This window comes from Saccopteryx bilineata, chromosome 5 (genome assembly GCF_036850765.1).
Source record: "Saccopteryx bilineata isolate mSacBil1 chromosome 5, mSacBil1_pri_phased_curated, whole genome shotgun sequence".
NCBI lineage: Eukaryota > Metazoa > Chordata > Mammalia > Chiroptera > Emballonuridae > Saccopteryx > Saccopteryx bilineata.
Genome location: NC_089494.1, coordinates 190,090,564 through 190,117,490, shown reverse-complemented (window position 1 = coordinate 190,117,490; position 26,927 = coordinate 190,090,564). Strand labels below are relative to the sequence as shown.

The window sequence follows — 26,927 nt, the reverse complement described above, 5'->3', positions numbered from 1 at the left end:
GTTAACCTAAAGCTTTCTGCTTGAAGAAATTTCTGACAGTCTTAATCAGGTACCACAAATGCACAGACATACTGCAGAAGCTGAATTGGGTTAAAACAAGGGAAATTTCATGGACTTTTTGTTTTGAATGAATAGAAAAATCTATGATCATATACAATTTAGAAATTAATTTCCTTCTGTACTAATAATTGATTCAAATAAGATAAGACAGTTTTATACTATAATATTTGATAAATAGAAAGAACTATATAGTGACTTTATAAACTACATTCTGGAAATGATTGATTTCCATGTCATCTTTTTATGTGCATTACAAAGGAAGCCATTTTTCTAGGATCTTACCTATTTTTTTTCTTGCATTTTTTATTGAACACTTTTCTTACTCTCAATATTTTCTTCTTTTATAACCTTCTACTATTTTATGTATCAATATTTCTTCATTTTGTTTTGATAACACTGTAAATGAATTTTACCTCTTATAATATATATATTTTCTTTGCCAATCCAGAAAGCATTCTCTGTTTTAGTACACTTCAAGGCCTGCTATTATGTGACAATTTTCTTCCCCTCCTGTTCCCTATTTCCAATATATAAGACAGCCATTCTGGCACAGATATAAAATTAGTTTTGCTCAATGGATTTCTTGTTATGCATGTACACAAAGCGTCATTTACCTTCCATTTAGATTTTTTGTTTTCCTCTGGCGACTCATTTTGCTGCATCTGTGTTTATTCCATAACCTGTGGATAAGGCATGTTTCTCTGGCTGGGAGCTGGCTAAACATTTGCTGTTGGCTGCCATGTGTTAGCAATTCCTGAATGCAGTTTAGGGCTTCTCTGTTTTCTGCGTAAAGATATTACTGCTTTTTATACATTTTCTATGTGGTAATTAGCTTAGGTATGCTCTGTTTATTTCAGGGATTTGTTGTTGCTGCTGTTCTTGATTTACATAGCATATCATAGATGCTTTTGTTAATTTCCTGGTGGCAAATAAATACAAGTCTTACTAATTCTGGTCATTTATGTCAGATATTTAGTTACAGTTAATGCTTTGCCCCTCTTTGAATGCTAAATGTGATTGCAATGCCTTTGCTCTCTATCCTTTCTAAAATCCACCCTGTATATTTGGGTCTTTCTCACATATCAATGCAAATCCATTCTAGCCACAAGCTATTTCATAGATAGTTAACAGTTTACTATTTACATAACTGTTTGTCATTCATGCATTGGTCATCAGATGTATTTGAGATTATTTTCCTTCTAAATGAATGCATTACTTAACCTATTTTACGATTAGTGGGCATTTTTTTTAATACTCTTAATACATGAATCTTGCTTTCTGAATTTGTTTGGTTAAGGTGTGGGCTAAGTTACAGTAGGGAGAATCAGTTTATGCATGCAATAAAAGTTTGCACAGGAAAGAGTTATTCACCATTTTTGGAGTGAGCTTAAAATGTGATTCTTATGTTTGTGAGAGCAAAAAAAATTTAAAGTACTTAGATTTCATTTTGTATTTAAACATAAATGATTACTAAACAAGACTTTTCACATACATAGAGGGAGATCTGCTGTCCTTTCATACAAATTATTTAACAAATAACTCCCTTTCTTGCCAAAGTTATTTGATTCTGAAAGAAAATGACTGATCACCTATTTTACATTCCTTGGAAATACCTAAAAACACATCCTGGGAAGAATAATCACTTCAACTCTGAAACTGGGGAATTGACCTAGCCCCACTCTGACCCCTGTTTCAATGTCAAGGCTTGTTCTTTGTCATATTGCAATGCTGGTGGTTGAGATCAGGCAGGTTCGCATTGAATTAGGGAAGATGGTAGAGGAACTGTGGAGTCGGAAAGCAGAAAGCATTGGGTCATACCTGCTTATTGGAGTCTCACAAAGACAGATGAACAAAGGAAAACCTGTTTTTCACATTGGAAGGCAAGGGCTCGGGAAATACACCCCTCACAGTGACGGCTGAGGGAACCAGGGGACTATACCTCACAGTGGCGGCAGGAGAGCGGCCAGGGAGAATCACCCCCAGGGTAAGCACCCATAGCTTTTCATAGACACAAACATGGCTTTCTGCCACGTGATCACTCACTAACTGTGCATAGTGCTTGTAGTCGGTAAACCAGCAAGCAAGCCTAACACAACTGTTTTCCCCACACATATGAATAATAATATATTTTTTAAAACCCTGGTCAGTTAGCTAAGTCTATTAAGAGCATCGACCTGAAACAACAAGAATGCAGGTTTGATCCCCTGTCAGGGCACATGGGAAGGAATCAATGACTACACAATTGAGTGGAATACAAAATGAATGCTTCTCTACCCCTACCTTCTCTCTCCCTCCCTCTCTCAGTATCTTTAAACAATCAATTAAAATTAAGCCCTGGCCAGATAGATATCCCAGTTGGTTGGAGCGTCATCCCAGAGCATGAAGGATGAAAGTTGTTGATTCGATTTCCTGGTCAGGGCACATACAGAAGCAGCTCGATGTTCCTGTCTGTCTGTCTGTCTGTCTCTCTCTCTCTCTCTCTCTCTCCCTGAAACAACAAAACAACACTCTACTGTTTCAGAACCATGGTCCTTCCTTTAATATTAGGTGATGCTAACCACTACATAAAAATAAAATAAAATAATAAAATTAAATTAAAAAAAGAAAGAAAGAAGCAAGTTTATAAAAACTTAAATACTGTATTATATGAGTTTTCCAGAGCTGCTCTAAGAAAGTACTGTAAATGGGTGGTTTAAGACAAAGAAACTAATTCTCACACAATTATGGATGCTAGAATTTCAAAATCAATGTGATGGCAGGATTGGGCTTCCTCTGAAGCTTCTAGCACTGGTGGCTCCAGATATTTCTTAGTTTGTGGCTGCATAAATCTAGTTTCTGCTTTCATATTTGCATGGCCATCTTCCCTCTGTGTTGGTCTCTCTCTCTGTTCACATGACTTCCTCTCTGTATGTCAGTGCCCAAATTTCTCACTTCTTATGAAGATACCAGTCACACTGGATTAAGGGATCATCATACTCCAGTGTAACCTCATCTTAACATCTGTAACAACCCTATTTCCAAGCAGGTCATAGTCTAAGCTACTGGAGGATAGAATTTCAACATATTTTGTGGGGGACACAATTCAACTTATAACAAACACTAAGAAGTTTATTTCTTGCCAAAGTGACATGCTGGAGAGGTAAACATATCATCAGAGTGATCTTGCATGAAGTCATTCAAGGTCCAAATTGACAAAAATTCTACCATATTTGAAACATGATTCCCAAGGACTTCTTAGAAATTATGGCCATGTCAGACACCCAGAGGGAACAAAGGACACAGAGCAGCAAGAGTGGAACAGGCCTGACATGCAATTCTATATTACATGAGCTAGAATTATAGTCTAGTTGTGTGTCCAAGAAGATAGAAACAATATAGATTTTTCTGTGCAGAAAGGAGTTTCTGTCACTTTTCTATACAATGACACTATAGGGCATTTTATGAGAGAATGTGGATGTTATCTGATGTGACTGGGGTAACCGTAACTTCCAGTTTCCCTAGGACTACCTAAGTTTATGCCTATTTTCGCAAAAATAAAAAATTAATTGCATTTCTTTTCCCTCTCAAAAATGACCTGCCTAGATAAAAATGTATATTGTGATCCTATCAATGAGGATAAAATCCCCAATATAAGAAGGTAAAGAAGAGAATCACACACGTGCACACACCTTTTTGTAAAAGAATATGTCAAATCTTGCCAGGTGAAAACAAGATTTCAAATTGCTATGCTCCTCAAGGAAAAACACTTCGTTTAATATGTTTCCAGTTCTACAAGAATGATATTTGGCAAGCTTCTGGACCATATGTCTTTAGCATTCACTAAACCAGAATGATTGAAAAGGTGTTTAAAGACATTTTGATAAAGCCTAAGTATACACCTGTCTAGAGAATGTGATCTTTAAAAATGTAATTTCTAACTGATCTGAGAAAAAGATGCTAAGGCACCTATATGATAGTCTTATCTGCATTCAAAATAAATATATCTCGGGCACTTTCAAAATAAAACTTTTTGATGGGTGATCAGTATAATAAATATTAATGCAGGGAAGAAAGGGTACCTAACAGAGAATTGCTGCCAGTCTACTGAACTACTCTGGTTCTGCTTCTCTGAATTAAATGTGGCTTTACTTTCTTGCCAACGCACATGTTGAAATACTCTTAAGATTGCCCTTGAGATTTCTTCACTCTTGGAATTCCTCATCATAATGAAAAGTTTCATTCACTATTATGTATTAGATTTAAGAAACAAAGTACCCTCTCATTTTTTAAATTAGTCAAAATGTAAAGAGAACTTGAACTCAAAAGAACTCATTTATCTTCTGCTTCACCTCTACGGAGTGCTTCCATAGTTCTGTTGCCAATCCCTTGGCATAAAAGAACTCACAATTTCTGAAATTTGACATTTTACTTTTCTATATTTAGTTCAGGGAGCCCTGTGCTGAAATCCTTATAATGATAATAAAATACATAAAGATAATAAAATTTAACTTAGGTTTTATAGAAGTTTGTTAAAGTAATAAAGCCTATACCTACATACATGTCTCCTATTAGTAACTTACACAAGAATTCAAGCATATGAATGAAAGGCATGATTAAGAATATGTTTCCCATTAAATGTTTTACAGAGGTCAATGCATTTTTTTAATCACAATCTTTTTTCTCAAAGGTTACATGTGAACATTTATAGTCATTGCACATTCTTGCCAATATCTGTCAACTCACAATGAAACACAGCTGAAAAGGCTTTGGACTATTCACTGGCCACAAACAGAAACTTTCTGAATATCTTTCTGAGTCTCATACAAGTCTCCTGTGGTATTATGCTAGAAAAAAAAAAGAAAATTCTCACTACAATTCTTTTAATATTGACTGAAAATCTGAAATAGTTTGACTATCCTTGATAGCTATCCAAGAAGAGAAAAGTAGTAGTTTGCACAGTAATAATAATGCTACCAGCAGTTTCAAATGTAACACTCTCAAAATAATTCTCCAATTACACTCAGAAATATACAATCCATGTAATAACCCATGAATTTGGGTCATAAAAATATGCTTAATAAACATGCCAAAATATATCGTTCGAAAGTATTTAGACAAATTACCATTATAAAAATACGTAAGTGTCCTGACCTGTGGGGGCACAGTGGATAAAGTGTCAACCTGAAATGCTGAGGTCACTGGTTCAAAATCCTGGGCTTGTCTGGTCAAGACAAATATGGGAGTTGATGCTTCCTGATCCTCCCCCTTCTCTCTCTCTCTCTCTCTCTCTCTCTCTCTCTCTCTCTCTCCCTCCCTCCCTCACCACTCTCTAAAATGAATAAATAAAATCTGAAAAAAAATACGGAAGGGGCCCTGACCAGTTGGCTCAGCGGTACAGTGTCAGCCTCACAAGTGGAAAATCCCGGGTTTGACTCTGGTCAGGGTATATAAAAGAAGCAACCATCTGCTTCTCCACACCTCCCCCTCTCCCTCCTTCTCTCTTTCTCTCTCTCACTCTCCCTCCTCCCCTCCCGTAGCTATGACTTGAATGGTTTCAGCAATGTGGCCCCAGGCATTGAGGATGGATCTATGGCCCTGCCTCAGGCACTGAAATGGCTTGGTTTAAGCAATGGAGAAGTGCCCCAGACTGGCAGAGCATCACCCCCTTTTGGCCCTGCCGGGTGGATCCCAGTCAGGAGGCATGTGGGAGTCTGTCTCTCTGCCTCCTCTCCTCTCACTCCATAAACAATAAATAAAAATAAAAGAAATAAAAAAAACAAAAAGAGGGAGGGAGGGGAGAAAATATAACTAATTAATGGCAACACTAGTTTTTATACTTTTCGCTCGTATGACTATGAAAAAAAACTAGAATATTCCACCAGAATAAAATGAATTTATATCAACAATTTGACTAACATGTGCTTCATATCTACTGTAATACCAATTAAAATTTCTTTCAGGGATATAATTTTCAATTTTTGACTCATTAAGATGGATAATTAGCTCTTGATATTAACAGAGGTATTTGTAATCCAGGTATTAATAATTACAACAGTTATTTAATAATCACTTCATTCTGCACAAGTCTCAAAGTTCCTGAGCTTATATTTTGGAAAAGCACTTAGAAAATATACTTCTCATTTGTAGTAACCTAAATAATTCTTACTGAAGTGCAATATTTAAAGAGTGTATATAGAATTAATTAAGATGTGCAGAATGAATAATGTGTATGATTTGACTTCTAATGAAGCACAAAAATAAAGCAATATTGACATGTGTTTGATAAATGTCTCACAAATAGATTTTAGATGCTTTATATTTTTAAAAAGGAAATACATTCTTCAAAGAAGAGTAAAACAGCTATTTACAAGTCTTTAAAGAAGAAAGAGTGTCACCTTCAAAACCTTATTTTTGGATTCTCCAAATATGAAACACTTAGATATTGGTCTCTAAGGTCTCATGAGCAAAACTGGTTGTAAATTTCATCCTTTTTTTTTGTTGTCTTCAGTTCTCTTACAGAAAATATTTTCAAACTCCTCTCCAGCTATTCCTGCTAAAATATATTATTCTCCTGTAAATATTCTGCCTAATAAAAAGCGAATTATACATACAAATGCCAAATAATGGCATCCATTTTTAAGTCAGTGCTAATCAGGGCTAAAATTGTTTTTATCACCCTTGATTGGGAAGTTTTTTACTGGTACTATGAGCATACTGACATAGTTGATATTTATTAAATACTACTACAATGCAAGCACTGTGCTGGGTAGGAAAAAATTGTGAGCTTTTTAGTGAGTTAGACTTGAATTCCAAAGTTAGCTCCCTCGTTTACTCATTGTGTGTCCTCTGAGTAAGTCACTGAGTTTTTTTACGATTCTGTTTTCTCTGAACCTCAGTTTCCTCATCTTCCACATATTTAAAAATCCATACAGATTGCTAGTTCTGAGAAATAAATAATAGTTCATGCTTAAAATGCTGTGCCAAGTAAATGCTCAAATACTAGTTTCCAGTCCATTCCTGCTTTCTGCTTGTGTCTATTTTATCTACATCTCTTCTCTTTGTGATTACATTGCAGAGGTATATAGCTTTTTTCTCACTATCTTCTCATTATATTTTTATAAGATTTTAAGAAGAGCCAGATGATATTCATTCTATTTCAAAGATTTTACTACCAAAGAACTTACTACGTTTTCTCCTGAATTGCTGCATACACACACACACACACACACACACACACGCACACACTTTCCATATTCCTTTTGCTGCTTTCCAGTATGAATTTTACTCATTCCCTTTTTGTCTGTGCTCTGGATTCACTCTAAATGGGACGCCTTTGGGGTGCTCATCCCTCTACTTATCCACATTTTAGTTCATCAAATAGTTTAAAGAAAAATCCCTTGGCTTTCTGATCCATCTCTCATATAATTGTTTTCACGTTATTCCCTTTTGTGGAGTTCAAGTTGTAGTTACCTTTTAGAATATATTTTCTTTTCATAAAAAATATAGTAAAAATTTGGGAGCCTTGTAAAATATGTTTTAAGATTTTTAATGGCTACATATGTGATGAATTATATAACTATCACCATTTTTTTACAAATATTTTTCCCTATTTGCTATCATAATGACACTGAAGTAAACATCTCTGAAGCCAAATTTTTATATTTATTTAAGAATATTGCTTGTCAGTTGAGAAAGTTCTCTTTTATCAAGGATGCTTACCTCATTAAATATATATATATATATATATATATATATATATATATGAATCAAATATATTTTTTAGGCCCTGGCCGGTTGGCTCAGTGGTAGAGCGTTGCCTGGCGTGCAGGAGTCCTGGGTTCGATTCCCGGCCAGGGCACACAGGAGAAGTGCCCATCTGCTTCTCCACCCCTCCCCCTCTCCTTCCTCTCTGTCTCTCTCTTCCCCCCCTCCTCCCCCACAGCCAAGACTCCATTGGAACAAAGCTGGCCTGGGCGCTGAGGATGGCTCCATGGCCTCTGCCTCAAGCGCTAGAATGGCTCTGGTCACAACAGAGCAACGCCCCAGAGGGGCAGAGCATCGCCCCCTGGTGGGCAGGCCGGGTGGATCCCGGTCGGCACATGCGGGAGTCTGTCTGACTGCCTCCCCGTTTCCAGCTTCAGAAAAATACAAAAATATATATATATTTTTTTTTTTCAGTTTGTCATTTTTCTTCTTGGTTTACTTCATTATTCTTCTTTTTGTAATTTTTTAAAATTAATGTACTGCAGTTAAAGATGTTTTTATTCAAATCAATTATTATTTTGTTATTTTTTAACATTAGAATATTGGAAATATTTTCTTCACCTATGATAATATATATATCATTTATATATCATAAATATAATTCTTCTAATAATAGCAAGATACCACTTTTAAAATTATTTAAGGCCCTGACCAGTGGTAGAACATTGGCCAAGCGTGTAGAGGTCCCAGGTTTAATTCTCGGTCAGGGCACACAGAAGAAATGACTATCTGTTTTTCCACTCCTTCCCCTCTCTGTTCTCTCTCTCTCTTCCTCTGGCAGCCATTGCTTGATTGACTTTAAACACATTGGCCCTGGGTGCTGAGGATGGCTCTGTGGAGCCTCCACCTCAGGTGTTCGATTGTGAGCATGGCACCAAATGGGCAGAGCATTGGCCCCAGATGGGGGTTGCTGGGTGGATTCTGTCGAGGTGCACGAGAGAATCTATCTATCTCCCCTCCCCCACTCTCATTTTGAAAAAGAAGGAAAAAAATATCAAATGTTTCATCTGCCCAGGTTTTATTTTGGTGTACAGAATTAAGTGGTTTCTTAAATTTCTATTTGCAGTAATACACCATTTTCCACAGGAGAAATGTTCCAAGACACCTAGTGATGCCTGAAGCTATGAATAGTATCAAACTATATACATACTATGCTATGTTTTTTTACTGTGCATACATACCTATGATGAATTTTAATTTCTAAATTAAGCACAGTATGAGATAAACAATAACTAATAATAAAATAGAACAATTATAATAATATAGTGTAATAAAAGTTTTGTGAATGTGATCTTTCCCTTTCTCTCTCTCAAACTATTATCTTGTATTGTACTCACTTTTCAATTAAAGAACGCACTTTATGACTTCTCTTTGGCATACCCAAGTAGGCAGCATCATCACTCGTACACTCTATGGCCCTTGTTAAATAAAACAAGGGTTACTTGAACACAAGCACTGCAGTATCGTGACTGTGGATCTGAGGATGCAGAAGCCAGTCATGGCGGCTACTGTGACTAACAGGCATGTAGTGACGTTGGACGACAGGACGATTCCTGGATGGAGCAGGTAACGCGAGACTTCATCATGCTCCTCAGACAGTGTGTAATTTAAAACTTATGAGTTGTTTATTCTTTGAATTTACCATTTCATATTTTTGGACTGTGGTTGAGGCTGATCATGGGTAAGTGAAATGGCAAAAAGCTTAATTGAAGATAAGGAGGGACTTCTGCATCAACAAAGCATTTACCATCTTTAATTTTTACAATGATTCTATATGCAGCTTTTAACATATATGTATATACAAACGTGTTTTTTGCTCATAAAAATTTATATCTGCTTTCCAAATTTCTTTGTGTTTATCCATTTCTTCTTGTGCCAATTTTATATTATTTATTATAGCTTAAAAATAATTGTATATAAATATATGATCACACTTCACCTTATTACTATCATTTTCAAAATTGTCTTTATTTTTTTAGTGTTTAATCTTTATAATGAACATTTAAATGATGATTCAAAAATATTTTATTTAGCTATTATATTTGGTAAAATTAATATTTTTACTATATAAGGTTATACCATATCATTTTATTTATTCAGGTTCTCAGATTTAAAGTTTTTCTTCATATAGTGTTTTTTTTTTAATTTTTTTTTTATTTATTCATTTTTAGAGAGGAGAGAGAGACAGAGAGAGAGAAGGGGGGAGGAGCTGGAAGCATCAACTCCCATATGTGCCTTGACCAGGCAAGCCTAGGGCTTTGAACCAGCAACCTCAGCGTTTCCAGGTTGACGCTTTACCCACTGCGCCACCACAGGTCAGGCCATATAGTGTTTTTGTAAGTTAATTTTCCTTTTTTATGATATTTTTTAAATGACGAAAGGGGTGATAGACAGACTCCCACATGTGCCCTGACCAGGATCCACCTGGTAACTCCATCTGGAGATAATGCTTGAATCAATCAAGCTATCTTTAGCACCTGAGGCTGACGCTTAGACCAACCAAGCTATCCTTAGCACCTGGGATGCTGGAACCAATAGTGTCACTGGTTGTGAGAGGGGAGGGGATGAGAAGCAGATGGTCATTTCTCTTCTGTACCCTGACTGGGGATCAAATCCAGTACATCACCATGCTGGATCAACGTTCTATCCACTGAGCCAGCTGGCCAGAGCTTATGATATCTTTTAAATTTTTATTTTCTTAGTGTTTGTTATTATATACTAAATGTGAACTTATGAACATATACAAATATTTTACAAGGTGCTTGAGTCTGATCCAAAGTCAAATTGTTAATAGCTATTATAAATATGCTATGTTGCCTTTCTTCACTCTTATATAGCTCTATAGCACTGTAGACCAGCTTTCCCTAAAGAGAAAAAACTTAACCAGTAACAACTTCTAAGTTTTCAACACTATTTTACCTCAAAACACATAAACAAAAATATAATAAAATAAAACCTAAGTACCATTTACTAATTATATAAATTTGAACAAACTACTGGGCTTTCTATGCCTCAATATCTTCATCTATAGAAAAGAACTTTTGAAAAGTGCCTAACTATGGGTGAATCATAATAATATTATGCTGAGTGAAATAACTCAGATAGAAAAAAGTCAAGAATTATATGATTCCACTCATATGTGGGATATGAAAATGAAAGCAACATACAAGACAAACAGAAACACATACACAAACAATAATAAAGGAAAATGAGGGTGAGGTTAGAAGAAGGTAAATTGGGTTATATATAAAGACCCACATACAGAAGGAGACTTGACTTTGAATGATGAACACATAAGGCAATATAGAGATAATATGCTCTGGAATTGTACACTTGAAACTTATATAATTTTATTAACTAGTGTCACCACAATAAATTTTTTTTTTAAATCCTAACTCTTAATTTTTGCTGTGAAGTTGAAAAGGATCATCAAAGTTCATACATTCCATGTCAATAAGTATTAAATTTTTCATTAACATATTTAGGAAAGCCAAAGACCATTTATACTGTTTATCAAGTTGCCCATTTGAATTAATTAAAACTTTTTATTTTAAAGGATAGAAACCCAACTTCCATAATCTCCATTCTAAAATTTCTGAAAAATTAGATCAGTGACAGCTTTGGTAGCATGCTCATGAATTATATACAGTTGAGAGAGACCTAGTAGTTTATTGTATTCATATTCTATTGGATTTTAAAATTGTATCAAACGTAAAGACACATGCAGCCCCATGTTTATTGCAGCATTGTTCACAGTGGCCAGGACATGGAAACAACCAAAAAGCCCGTCAATAGATGACTGGATAAAGAAGATGTGGCACATATACACTATGGAATACTACTCAGCCATAAGAAATGATGACATCGGAACATTTACAGCAAAATGGTGGGATCTTGATAACATGATACGAAGCAAAATAAGTAAATCAGAAAAAACCAGGAACTGCATTATTCCATACGTAGGTGGGACATAAAAGTGAAACTGAGAGACATTGATAAGGGTGTGGTGGTTACGGGGGGGGAGGGGGGAATGGGAGAGGGAAAGGGGGAGGGGGAGGGGCACAGAGAGAACAAGATAGAGGGTGACGGAGGACAATCTGACTTTGGGTGATGGGTATGCAACATGATTGAACGACAAGATACCCTGGACTTGTTATCTTTGAATATATGTATCCTGATTTATTGATGTCACCCCATTAAAAAAATAAAATTATTTTAAAAAAAAATTGTATCAATGTGTGTGTTTGTGTGTCTATATACGTGTATGTGTATTATGTATAATATGTAAATATGTTTATTATTTTTAGATCTTTATCTTTTACACCATTTTACTTTTTGGGTGGGATCTTATAATGCGCCTTTTGTCGTAGTCTACTGATTCAAATGCATTGGTAATTTATTTCAATTTTTTTCACATTTAAAACTACAATTCCTGTTTCTCTGTATTTAACTATTTTGGCAACTCATTTTAAGATGAAAGGAGTTCCAATAGCATCATCACACAAATAAAATAAAACTGCAGTACTAATTTTTGTTTTTAAAAAGGAGATACTGAGAATAACTTTTTAAATTGAAAGTCATTTAAAAATAATATTTTATGTCAAATTTTATTGGATTCCTGTTAAAGATTTTATCTACAGTATTAATTTCTGGAAATGTATTGATGTATTCTGGCATGATCAGCTATTTTCCAATATTCTATCTCCTAAACTAGATTAAACTTTTGAATGTACATTTTTAATTAAAATTTTTTAAATTTAAAATTGAGTCCTGAGTTCTAGTTCTTCTTACACGTTTTCTAGAAACTTTTGAGTTTGATTCTTGTAAGTATAGGACAATTCTAATGAACTTACTTAACCTTGTACCTTAGAAAGAATTTTTTACCATTTTAAATCAGATAATATTTGCTTTAAATGGCCATTCATTAACCTACAGAAAATGGTCATTACATATTGTATGAATTTTGCTTCATGGCAAGTAAACCAGTAACTTCTGCACTTGTGTAAAAAATTATAATAATAATAATAAATAGCTATAGGTTTTGTGTCTTATAAATTTTGTCAGGCGCTGCCTAACCAGGCGGTGGTACAGTCGATAAAGTGTCCATCTGGGATGCTGAGGACCCAGGTTTGAAACCCTGAAGTCGCCAGCTTGAGCACAGGCTCATCCAGCTTGAGTGTAGGATCCTACACCTGACCCCATGATCGCTGGCTTGAGCCCCAAGGTTGCTGGCTTGAGCCCAAAGGTTGCTGGCTTGAGCAATGAGTCACTGGCTTGGTGGGAACCCACTTCTCCCCGGTTAAAGCACATATGAGAAAGCAGTCAATGAACAACGAAAATGCTACAAGAATTTGAGGCTTCTCATCTCTCTCCCTTTCTGTCTGTCTCCCCCCCCCCCGAAATTAATAAATAAACTTTGTCAGGTGCTTTGTTACTTCTTGCACATATTTCTCCTAACAACACTGTAAAATCCTTATAATTACCACTTTATAAGTGGGGTAACCACAACTTACAAAAATTAAATAACTGATAAGTGGCATATTCTTTATTGGAACCAAGGTTTATCTGACAACAAATTCTATAATCTTATCTATAAAAGAAATATAATTTAACATCAACTAGTAGAATGTAATAATCAAAATATGATAAAACTAAGTATTATAAGTAATAATGCATACCAGTTTTATTATTTTAACTAAAATGTTTACACTGATACCCACACTCTATATTCTGTTTCTTCTAAAATAGAACTAGAAATTTTCAAATAGATAAGCTCACGCAATAAAAAATACTGTTGCTATCCTGGACTGACTAATTTTAGTAATTATTTTTCATCATGAGTTTTTTATTACTAAAAACACATATAAGTCTAAAATTATAAATCCTGGAATAAAGAACTCAGCCATTTGTCTGATTTTAACAACTTCTCAAGAATACTTCTGCTTTCCTCAAATAATAGTTTTTATGTTGGTATTCTTTGAAAAAAATACTACAATTAATATTACATGATTTAATGTTTTTATGATTTGAGATTTAATATTTTGGGAGTTGGAAAGTTACAAGTAGTAGTCAACTAGTTAACTGTCAAATTGCTTTTCAATAGCTATTGGCACTTACAAACTGACTTCCAGGTAGAAATAATATTTGTCTAACTCTTTATATACTACTGCTTTGTTGTTGTTTGTCTCTACTTTCTCTTTTTCATGTTCAATCTTGCTTTTTATCCACCTCTTGTTTTCCTTATATTCTTCCTGAATTAGAATATTATGAAAATGAAGTACAGGTTCTTATGCGATGTGAAAGCAGAGCATTCCTGTGAAATCTTTCATAAGCTGAAATGGCATAAGCAATTAATTACTCTAAGAAACAAAAAAAAATTAAGCTAAGTACAGATGCTCACAGACACAGTTCAAAGCTCTGGTAGCCTGTTGCTGAGACACTGAGTTCATGGAAAGGAGCTTGGTGAGGAATACTCCTGCTCCATGGGTTGCCTCTGTACAGCAAATGCTGAACCTTGTTTTCCAACTTCACTATTTGTCCTAAAATGGAAAATCTTCTTTGGATTTCTTTCATGTTTAACGGGTATTAATGTAGGTCTTTCATAAAAGCAAAGAGGCATGAAGCAAACTTTCATAAAGCATGAGATGCCATATGATTACACTTTGATGTCTATACTGAATAAAGTGTTGTCTTCTATTATTTATTTTAATAATAGGTACATGGAAATTGATTTTCTTCTACAAAATATTCAGAAAAGAGATCTATCAGTAGATGGCATTTTCTGCAAAACATTGATTCTCTGCAATACTAAGTTTAGCCCTCATCTTTGTCAAGGAATAGGTAATTAATATTCACTTTCTTATAATCCCTTTTTTATATTTTAAATTCATCCAATGCAAATTCATTCAATGTAAATATATACTGAGTATATTTTTGTTCTCTTCAATTTCTTCTAGCTGTTTCTTTTATGCTGTTAATGAGAACCTCATATTTTAACCATGGTATTCATCAAATAATTTTGTTATGTATAGGTACTTTCTAGCTTGACATAGGTAACTACTAAAAAACACAGCATACAAATGTCTTCACATAAGGCTTGAATTGTTTTTATGAATGTTTTCTTATTTTAAAACCTTTTTGATTTCAGGTTTGTTCCCTCCCTTTTTCTAAATTATTGAAAGATATCATTGCTCATAAAAATTATTTACGTTAGCCTTAAGAAGTATTCTAATAATTTTTTACACAAACGATATTGTTTGTACACATTTTACATACGTAAAATACAAGCTAAACTTTTATTGTAATATGGAAAGTAGTCCTTTTTATTTTATCCCATTTTTTCCCTAAAATATACTATAATTTTTTTATATCACATTATGGTAGAGCAGCTTTTAAGATAAAGTTGAGAAAATATAAATAAAAATATTTTACGTTTAAAAAAATCTTTTTCCTAAATACAGCTAAGATAATATTTCTTTGTTACATATTAATTTTGATAGTTTAAATTTAAAATATTTAATATGGAGATCCAGGATGATGGAAGAGTAGATGGTTGTTACACTGACCTCCCAAGACCAAACTTGAGCTACAACTAAATTTAAGAACAATCATTTTGAAAAACGAACTCAAGATTAAATGAAGAGGAGAGTCTTATAACCAAGAATTCACAGAAGAAGCCACACTGACACTCGTAGGAAGGGTGGAGACGTGGAAAGAGCTGGCCCTGCTCCCATCAGCCATAGATATCTCAATTGTGATGGCCTATTCCTGAGAATGGAGGCACCTAAACCCCAAGCCCCCAGCCCAGAGCATCAAAGCCAAGAAGAAGAATCCACATAGCATTTGCTGTAAAAAGTAATGAAGCTTCTGTCAGCCAGAAAGAGACAGGAGTCTGCTTATATGTCAATTAATATTTGACAAAGAAGGTAAGAACATACAATGGGGTAAAACCAGTCTATTCAATAAATAATGTTGGAAAAATTAAACACATACATGCAAAAAATGAATCTAACCACCTTCTTACACCACACAGAAAAATAAACTCGAAATGGATTAAAGATTTACATATTACACACAAAAATATAAAAATCCTAGAAGAAAATATAAGCAGTAAAATCTCAGATATTTTTTGCAGCAATATTTTTTCTGATATATCTCTTAGGCAAGGGAAATAAAAATAAATAAATAAATGGAACTACATCAAATTAAAAGGTTTTGCACAACAAAGGAAACTATCAACAAAATGGAAATACAACCCATTGAATGGGAAAACATATTTACTAATACAAATTATAAGGGACTAATATCCAAAATTTACAAAATAACTTATAAAACTCAACACTAAAAAAATAATCAAACCTGACTGATGGTGGCACAGTGGATAAAGTGTTGACCCACACCACTGGCATCATCAGTTCAAAACCCTGAAGTCGCTGGTTCTGAGTGTGGACTCGTGAGGGTGGGGTTGCTGGCTTGAGTGAGAGAATTGTTCACATGATTCCAAAGCTTGCCAGCTTGAGCCCAAAGGTTGCTGGCATAAAAAGTCCAAGGTTGCTGGCTTGAGCAAGAGGACACTGACACAGCATCAGTCAAGGCACATGCAAGAAGCTCAATGTACTACTAAAATGAAAGTAGCTATGAGCTGATGTTTTTCTTAACCTCTCTCAACCTCTCTCTCTCTTTCTCTTTTTCTCACTCTCCTTTTCAAAAATATCCAATTAAGAAATGGCAAAGAACCTAAATAGACATTTCTCCAATGAAGACATACAGATAGCCAACAAAGAAATGATGCTCAACATCACTAATCATCAGAGAAATGCAAGGTAAAACCACAATGAGATGTTACTTTATACCTGTCAGAATGGCTATCATCAATAAATCAACAAACAATTGTTAGTAAGGGTGTCAAGAAAAGGGAACCTCCATGCATTATTGGTGGAAATGCAGATTGATATACTTACTATGGAAAGCAGTATGTAGTTATCTCAAAAATTAAGATGAAGCCCTGGCCGGCTGGCTCAGTGGTAGAGCGTCGGCCTGGTGTGCAAGAGTCCCAGGTTTGATTCCCGGCCAGGGCACACAGGAGAAGCGTCCATCTGCTTCTCCACCCCTCCCCCCTCTCCTTCCTGTCTGTCTCTCTCTTCCCTTCCCGCAGCCAGGGCTCCATTGGAGCAAAGTTGGCCCGGGTGTTGAGGATGGCTCCATGGCCTCTCCCTCAGGTGCTAGAATGGCTCTGGTTGCAGCAGAGCAACACCCCAGATGGGCAGAGCATCGCCCCCTGGTGGGCATGCTGGGTGGATCCCGGTCGGGCACATGTGAGAGTCTGTCTGACTGCCTCCCCGTTTCCAACTTCAGAAAAATACCCCCCCCCAAAAAAAAATTAAGATGAAACTGTCTTTGACTCAGCAATGCCACTTCTGGGACTATATTCTAAAAAGCCTGATACACTATTTCCAAAGAATATGCACCAATATATGTTCATTGCTGTGTTATTTATAATAACCAAGATCTGGAAACAGCCTAAGTGCCTATCCGTACATGAATGTATAAAAAATCTGCAGCTCACACACAATGGGATACTACTCAGTCATAAAAAAGGAAATTATACTTTCTATGATAGCATAGGTGGACCTGGAGAGCAATATGCTAAGTGAAATAAGCCAGTCAGAAAATGACAAGTACCATATGATTTCTCTCACATGTGGAATCTAATGAACAAAATGAACTAACAAGCAAAATAGAGACAGACTTGTCATACATAGAGAGCAGGCTGACAGTTATCCAGCAGTGGGGTTGGGGGTGGTGGAGAGGACTGGATGAGGGAGGTGAGTGGCGGAGGGACAGAGCAAAATCAATCACTCTATCAATCAATTAATCAATAAATAAATGGGACAAAATAACTCATGGACACAACAACTGTGGTGATTGCCAGAAAGGAATGAGGTGGAAGTCAGTATGGGGGCAAAAATGGTGATGGATAAAGACTTTACTTGAGGAGGGGGATGAACACACAATACAGTGTACAAAGATATGTTGTAGAATTGGACACATGAAACCTGTATAATTACATTAACTAGTGTCACCTTAATAAATTCAATAATAAATAAAGTAATATAAAACATTTAATATAATATGCTTTTATTTATTATATAATTATAACTACATTGGTCTCTCTATTAATCATAGAAAGTATTAAAATTATAAAACTTTAAAAACATTTTTATATACTTTTAAAAGTATGCCTTTATTGTGACATTATTTCTGCACCCAGAAATTATGCCTTTTATAAATGATTTTATATTCATAACCAAAGCTTACTCTAGTCATATTGCCTGAAACTTGTATAAATTCTATTTAAGTTTTAAAATTAATTGAATAACTTCATTAGGTAGATCCCTAAAATTCCAGGGTAAATATATTAAATGATTTTTAACTTAATCACTTATTTCTCTTTTTATCCAGTTGAATTATTTGTATTGATTAATATGTCAAGTTACTCAGCAGGATACAATATATAAATATGTAACATAAAGGTCTGAATCTCACTTTTACTTCTATGAACACATTTTCATCTGTAAGCTGTCTATGTGAACTACTACATAGATAAGGTAAGTTTCATATTAAGTATAGTTTCTTGCTCACTACTTGTAACTTTATCTTTTTCTCCTAAACTAATTACAACACACTGAAGTTGTGGTTATGCATGCCCAGTTGAGTTGTTTTAGAATATATTTTGGAGATATCCTAGGCTCTAACTACTTAATTCTAAAATTCTTTTAGAACTAAGTCTCTTATCCACAAGTTTAACAGGTATATAAATCCCCTGCAAAACTGAACAAATGGACCTATTTGTGGTTATGTTTGTTGATACTCCAATTGACAGTGGTACATGTTTTTCAGGGATTCATTGAGGTGGCAGTGTACCATGGCAGAAATAAATTGCTCATTTGCTTGATGGATGGGGCATAGAAAAGCTGCAGTGTATGGAAAGTTTCCTCAAAAGTCGTTACTTATGGCTATGGAGTGTGAATGCAGAAATAATTTTGTCTAGCTAAGTGACTTGGCTGCTGAATTGGAAGCAATAACTGCTAATGCTGGACAAGAAATTCAGAGATGTCATACATCTTCTGCTTTTGTTCTTAACCAAAAAAAGAGTCCTTTGCATCTTGAAGGAAATACAAATTTACATTTCCTTTTTTTTTTCTAAATGAGAGGAAGGGAGATAGAGAAACAAATTCTCACATGTGCCCAGACTGGGATACACCCAGCAATCCCCATCTTTGGCAATGCTTGAATCAACTGAGCTATCCTCAGCACCTGAGGCCGACGCTGGGACCAACCCAGTTAACCTCAGTACCTGGGGCCAACACTGGAACCAACTGAGCCACTGGCTGTGGGAGGAGAAGAAAGACAGAAGGAGGAGAGGGAGGGGAAGAGAAGCAGATGGTCACATCTCCTGTGTATCCTGACCAGGGAACCCAAGACATCTGCATGCGAGGCTGACACTATATCCACAGAGCCAAACTGACAGGGCTAATTTACATTTCTTTAATGGCAATATGACATAAATTACATAACCTTGGGCCCTGGCCAGTTGGCTCAGCGGTAGAGCGTCGGCCTAGCGTGCCGAGGACCCAGGTTCGATTCCTGGCCAGGGCACACAGGAGAAGCGCCCATTTGCTTCTCCACCCCTCCGCCGCACTTTCCTCTCTGTCTCTCTCTTCCCCTCCCGCAGCCAAGGCTCCATTGGAGCAAAGATGGCCCGGGTGCTGGGGATGGCTCTGTGGCCTCTGCCTCAGGCGCTAGAATGGCTCTGGTCACAACATGGCGACGCCCAGGATGGGCAGAGCATCGCCCCCTGGCGGGCAGAGCGTCGCCCCATGGTGGGCGTGCTGGGTGGATCCCGGTCGGGCGCATGCGGGAGTCTGACTGTCTCTCCCTGTTTCCAGCTTCAGAAAAATGAAAAAAAAAATTACATAACCTCAAAAGTGTAGTTTTCTATTAAATATCTAATAATAAATATCTCCATACCCTAATGAGAGTTTGATGCCCTCATTCTAAAGATTTTCAAGCCATTTGTAAAAGCAAGTTCTGGCTCAAAACTCTAATGATGCTGAGTCACTCACTTTAAGTAATCAATGTTTTTCATGGGGCAATTTAATGTACTAATCATAAAAGGGATATCACTTGGCTTGGGTATGCTTGCCTGGAATATGTAGGCTCCATTTTGGATTCAAATGAACTGATTATTACATAGATCTGCTCTATCAGTTTCTACTTACTCAGGAACTGTGGCAATGTGTGTTTTGCACTGCAAACACAGAATTGAGTCTACAGTTTCAACTGTCTCTTTTAAATTTGAAACATTAGAAAAATAAATTCTATCTTAACTTCTCAGCCCATTCTAACCAACCTTTGATTTAGCATTTTTAGTTCTCTTAAGATGAAAAAGTTTTTAAGACTTTTTCCAATGTACAAAATAATTAATAAATTTATAGTCTCCCAAATATGTTATTTTCCCAAAAATAACTAAAAAGTAATCTCTGTTACATGACCTCCCCTTTTTACTGATGAGTTAGTCAATTTATTTCTACCACCAACCCCTAAAAATAAGTCACAGCAGAGTGTATGCCCTGAAGCAATCTGTGCACACCTCATAAAACCATGTATTTTATCCTCTAGATTTCCTATTATCCAAATTATGCACATGCATACATTTTTAGGCACTAAAGTATTGGTAATTTACTGGTAGAATTTTAGTTGGTAAGATCTCACACATGACGACTCTGTGTGAGAGTAAAGATCATATTGACAGAAACTTTATTTAGACTAAACATTTTCCAATTAGTCTAATAATGCAAGTCAGTAAGACCTCACCTGTATATATAACAAGGTATAATATATTTCATTAACTTAAAGAGTGTTTAATAAAATAGTATTCTATAAAGAGAGAAAGGCACTATTCTATTATCTTCTTTAAAATGTGCTTTTAAAGACATGAGCTAAGTTCTTCTTTGAATATGTATAAATTTTAAGAAAAAATATAGTTAGTATAAGAAAACTAAAGCTTTTTCATTTAGGGTGTGTGTGTGTGTGTGTGTATGTGTGTGTTGTTTCTAACTCACAGAAAAATTAACCAGGTGTATGCTCATTCTATGAACATTTTATTGTTGCATTTTTATTCCCTAGTTAAAATACAAAGGAACATGTTGTAACTTTGTGTTATACTGAAAAATATCTTGAGAATTTTAAATTATGAAACTATAATGCGCCTGCCCAGGCGGTGGCGCAGTGGATAGAGCCTCGGACTGGGATGCGGAGGACCCAGGTTCGAGATTCAGGTCACCAACTTGAGTCCGGGCTCATCCGGTTTGAGCAAAAGCTCACTAGCTTGGACCCAAGGTCGCTGGCTCGAGCAAGGGGTTACTCAGTCTACTGTGTAGCTCCTCGCCCCCACCCCCATCAAGGCACATATGAGAAAGCAATCAATGAACAACTAAGGTGTGGCAACAAAAAACTAATGATTGATGCTTCTCATCTCTTTCCGTTCCTGTCTGTCTGTCCCTATGTATTCCTCTCTCTGACTCTGTCTCTGTAAAAAAAAAAAAAAGAAACTATAATGCAATGTGTGAATTCAATGTAGTTCGTATTGATATATAACACTATATACAGAGTGGAAGATTTAAATTAAATGTAAACTATAAACTTGAATGGTGAGGAAGGTGTCTTCACTGTCTTTTTAGTCTTCTGTTTCTGAAATACTTTATTATTATTATTATTATTATACATTATACATAATAAGAACATAATTTATATATTAGGAACAGATTGAATTTAGGGCAAATTTATGTGTCTTTCATCATAATGAACTATGCAAAAGGAAAAGTAAATGGGAAGGTTAAAACAACTATCTGAATATGCCATAAAAACAAATTTAATTTTAAAAAGATGCTTCGGCCCTGGATGGTGTGCTCAGTGAATAGAGCATCAGCCCTGCATGCAGACGGCCCAATTTGATCTCCAGTCAGGGCACACATGGAAAGCAACCATCTGCTTCTTTTTCCCTTCCTCTCCCACATTTCTCTCTCTTTCCTTCTCACAGCCAGTAGCTCAATTGATTCAATGGTTGGCCCTGGGAGCTTAGAATAGCTTGGTTGGTCTGAGCACTGGCTCCAGAAGTTGGTTATCTGGGCATGTGCAGGAGTCTGTCTCTCTATTTTTCTTCCTCTCACTTAAAAAAAAAAAGGCTTTAATCGTATATACACCACTGGTATACATATGTCATACAGAAATGAGATCACAACTCTCTGCTCCAATCCATATTATCAAAGTAGGAAATAAGTCCATATTCTCTTGGCCTGAAATGCCAGATCCATTATTTACTAGCTATTGTCCTATATGTAATTCTCTACTTCTTTTGGTCTTGGTGAATTATTTTATAGAATGCATATAAGCAATGATTAAGTTTTTTAAAAGGAAACTTTCTCCTAGAAATAAAAACCTTCCCAGTTTTACCTGTGTAAAATTCCTGTTACATGACTGAAGGGTGAGTAATGTCCACCTGTGTTATTTTGTAAATGTGTGCAGCATGACAGAGAGTAAATCAGCTGAGATGCCGCTGAGTCTTTTAGCCATGTCAGAACTCAGGCCAATAAGTAATAGAAGGCCAATTCCAATTACTACCTAAAGCAGATGTTTCCAAAATCTTTTCAGCAGCCTTACCCATAAAGGAGAGCAGTTAAAGGGACATAATGGGCCATATTTTCACCACTGAGTGAGAGAAAAAGAGCATCTGGGCCAAGCATTTGCTTTGAGACTGTTGGTAACTTGCCGCTCCATAAGGTGGGAAGATCCTTTCTGCCAAGAAGTGGCCACAGTGTTATGTTACAAACCTCTCATTGGAAAGAGGCTAGAATCAGTGAGGGTTTGGCCATAGGACTGAGATTTGTTCTCATCCTTCAAAGTAGTACAACTCAACTGTGCAGAACCCTCCTCCATTTAGCTCGGTGTGACTTTAAACATATCCCTTGGAAAACTTTAGTTTTTAGGTATGATAGAAAGAAGCAGTCAAACATTCAGTCTGACTAAAGCATTTGTCAGACTCAGAGTCAGCAGGGGAGTTGCTCTGCCAAAAATCAAACAAATCAAAGAACTTGCCAAGGAACTAGCCAGTGGGGAGAGAGTATGCGGCCAAGCCTTCACATAGCCTAACTTGGCTCCTAGAAAATCTGCTCACATGCTTGGCATCTGGGGGTTAGCCTGACAGCTGCCAAATGTGTAGCCACAGCTGTTATTTTGTGCCGAGAGGTGAAATACACAAGGGCGAAAGGGAAGAGTGATCAAGATCACAATAATGCCAAATAGATCTAAATGCAATGTCATTTGTTTCTGTGCTGTCAGAATATTCAACAATTTTTTAGTAAAGTTGGTTAGGCTTTTCTGAGTTATTGTGCATGATAGAAAAACAATAAGCCAATGCACAGAACACAAGCAAATTCTGCAATATCATCTTTAATATTTTGGTTAATACAAAATTGTGTAGCAGGCAAAGAGAGTTCAAGTATCCTCTTTCTAGTCATTCTTTAATTCATCAAAAAGATTTAATACCATTTTATAGCAAATCAAGGATTCCTTCACATGCCCTGCTTGTACTTTTCCTCCTAGATAAGCCCCAAAAGATAAACCTTTTTTTTTATGTCATTCATATCCTCAAAGCTGATCTTTTCATAAGTTTCATTCTTACATCTCTATCTTCTGTTAAGGAACTGCTATAAAAGTAAAGCATATAATTGGTATTTTTTCAAGTGAGAGAAAGGGAGACAAGGAGGCAGACTCTTGCATGTGCCCCAACCGAATTCACCCAGCAACTCCCATCTTAGTCCAATGCTCAAATCAACTGAGCTATTTTTAATGCCTGAGGCTTACACTGGGACCAATGAGCTATCCTCAGCACCTAAGGCCAACACTGGAACCAATCAAGACACTAGCTGTGAAAGGGTTAGAGGGAGAGAAGAGGGAGAGGGAAGAGGAGAGAAGCAGATGGTCACTTCTGTATGCCCTAACTGGGAATCAAACCCAGGATGTCCATACACCAGGCCAATGCTCTATACACTGAGCAAACTGCTCAGGGCTATAATTGGTATTCCTAAGAGGCTTATATTAAGAAAGACATATGCTGCCAGTTGGCTCAGTGGTAGAGTGTTGGCCCGGCATCAAATTGTGGATATTGCTGATATACTAGACATATTTACATTTAAGCTTGTTATCTTCTCAAGTATAAACCAATAACTAACTTCTTATAAAATGTGTATTATAACAAAATATTATCTTCCAAGCACTATTTAAATATTTTTATTTATTTATCATATAATTATCATATTACACATATGATTTAATAATTATTATCTTCATTTTATGAATAGAAAATTCAGGTTTACATTTTTTAACTATTTTTTCTGAGGACAGGTTGTTAACAAGTAGCTACTTTTCTAGTTACTCTATATTTGTCTTGTTACTACCATTTCTTTCAGAAAGATTTTTTTTTTAAATATATTGAAACACCTTTTCCAGTATTGGGGATAGAGTAAGTAAGCAAATAAATTAGGTGAACTAAATTGAATAAAATCATGAAGAAAGTAAGAAATTAGGTAAATGCAGTCTTTTTTTTATGAAAATGGTATGATATATGACATATTGGGAAATGTTGGCACTGGTTTTATATTTAGATTGGCCTTTTGTGACTATATTAAAAGGGCTATTTTCAAGGGTTTTGAGATTATCCTACTTTACAAATGAGTAATTCTTCATATATGAGCTGTAATAGAAAAGCCAATTCATTTCCATTCCAAAGAGCTTTAAATAAACAACTAAACTATAGCACATTCCTTTTTTTTTTTTTTATTTTATTTCTTTAGATTTTATTTATTATTTTTGAGAGAGAGAGAGAGAGAGAGAGAGAGAGAGAAGAAAGGGAGGGAGCAGGAAGTATCAATGCCCATGTGCTCTGACGATGCAGGCCCAGAGTTTTGAACCAGCAACCTCCGTGTTCCAAGTTGATGCTTTCTTTATTCACCACGCCACCACATGTCAGGCAAAACATTTTTCTTCTTCTTTTTTTTTTTAGGATTTTATTTATTCATTTTAAGATGGAGTAGGGGAGGAGCAGGAAACATCAATTTCTAAATTTTCCTTGACCAGGAAAGCCCAGGGTATCAAATCAGTGACCTCAGTATTCCAGGTCAATGTTTTATCCATTATGCCACCACGGATCAGTGCATTCCTATACAAGAAAATATTTTATGGTTTTCCCTACATACGTTGTTTGACTATTTTTGAACAAATTTACTAGGATTAGTTTTAATTCATTGTTGAAAAAGTGATTTGTATTAAATTGACTTATTTGAATCATTGTACTAAAAAAAATTAAATCTTTTTAAAGAATAATTTCAGCCCTGTCCATTTGCTTTAGTGGTCAAGAGTCAGCCTGATGTTTGAAGGTCCCAGGTTCAATTTCCAGTTAAGGCACACAGGAGAAGCACCCATCTGCTTTTCCACCCCTTCCATTCCCACTTCTCTCTCTCTTTCTCTCTCTCTCTCTCTCTTTCTCTCTCTCTCTTTCTTCCCGTTCCAATGGCTAGATTGGAGCAAGTTGGCTCCAGGTGCTGAAGATGGCTAAATGGCCTCTGCTTCGGGCACTAAGACGAGCTTGGTTGCTGAGCAATGGAGCAACACCCCAGATGGGCAGAAGATCACTGTATGGTGGGCTTGCTGGGTGGATCCCAGTGGTGGTGCATGCAGGAGTCTGTCTCTCTGCCTCTCCTCCTCTCACTAAAATAAAAAATAAAAAAAAATAAAACAAGAAATAATATTTTCAAAACTAATGAAATATTTCAAAGTAATATCCAGTCATGATTTATGAACAAATTTGTTCATTTGCTTAAATGCTGATGAAATGTACAAAGGATTTATTGTAATGCTATATTTGCTAAAGTTAAATGAGCAGGTGTGGCATGTTATATTTCATTAATGTTAATGACCACCTGAAATTTAAGAAATTTTTTTTTAAACTTGAATGTCATTCAGATGTATTTTTCAAACTTTGGTTTCATTCAAATCCACTACAGACCACCAGGGAAATGTGCTTTTTATGAACCAGGAAGGGAATTATTGCAAACAGTATATATAGGAACCAACCAAGGTAGTGGCATGATGCTCAATATTCTTGATTATACCCAGGACAGAACAAATCAAATTGGATTCCTAAGTGGTTGATCTGATCTGCTTGTGAAGACAACAACAATAAATAAAAAAATAAAAAAAAAAAGAAGAGAGAGAGAGAAGCAGACTGTAAGTGTCCACCTGATTGATGGCTTGCATTAAACTTCTATGATAGTGAGCAAAAGTCAATCTGATCCAGCCAACTAAATATCTGGGGAGATATTTATCACACGGTGTTAGAGCTGAAAGCGACCTCAGGGATCACCTGGTAAATGCCCTCACTTAATAATTTAGTAAGCAGTCTCAGAAAGATTGCATTTTATTCAAAGTTTCACTTTGAGTTATTGGAAAAGACATTCGAAAACTTTATGTTTCCTGTCTCCAAACCACTGAGTCTTCCAGGTAGCAATTTTTGAGACCAGGAGTCAAACCATGGATGAATGAGCTCTAGGACAGTATAGAGAAATGGGGAAAAGAGAAATAATACTTTGAGAATGTTGATGCCCTGTGAAATTCAATAAGAGCTTAATTTTTTACTCGGTGTTCTCCCTTAAGTCTACCTAAATATTTACATACAATAACCTAAAATAACTCAATAAGGCAATAAGTTAATTATATATTTTCAAAGTCCATTTGCAATTCCATTCAATTAATTCCCCCATCATTATGTGATTTTAGCTTTTTCTGAGAGTATACTTATATCACCGTTTTTGCATTAATTTAAAACTTTCATCTATTATTCAATGGTATTCTGGAGATGGCTTAAATCTGAGAGAGTTAATTGTTAAACTTTCAGAAATTTTGTGAGTTATTTTTTAAATATAGGCATAACCAGCAAATTATATGAACTTATAGTGAAATAAAGTTAGTTAAATCAGATAATACTCAAAACTCATAACTTCTAATTT

General features: G+C 35.7%; 1 non-coding gene across 1 annotated transcript; it reads left to right on the top strand.

Annotated features, from left to right (window-relative positions):
* The first annotated feature begins 19,385 nt into the window (after positions 1–19,385).
* On the top strand, positions 19,386–19,461 carry TRNAA-AGC (transfer RNA alanine (anticodon AGC)). The gene has a single exon. It is a non-coding gene; the product is annotated as a tRNA-Ala (tRNA).
* The last annotated feature ends 7,466 nt before the right edge of the window (positions 19,462–26,927 follow it).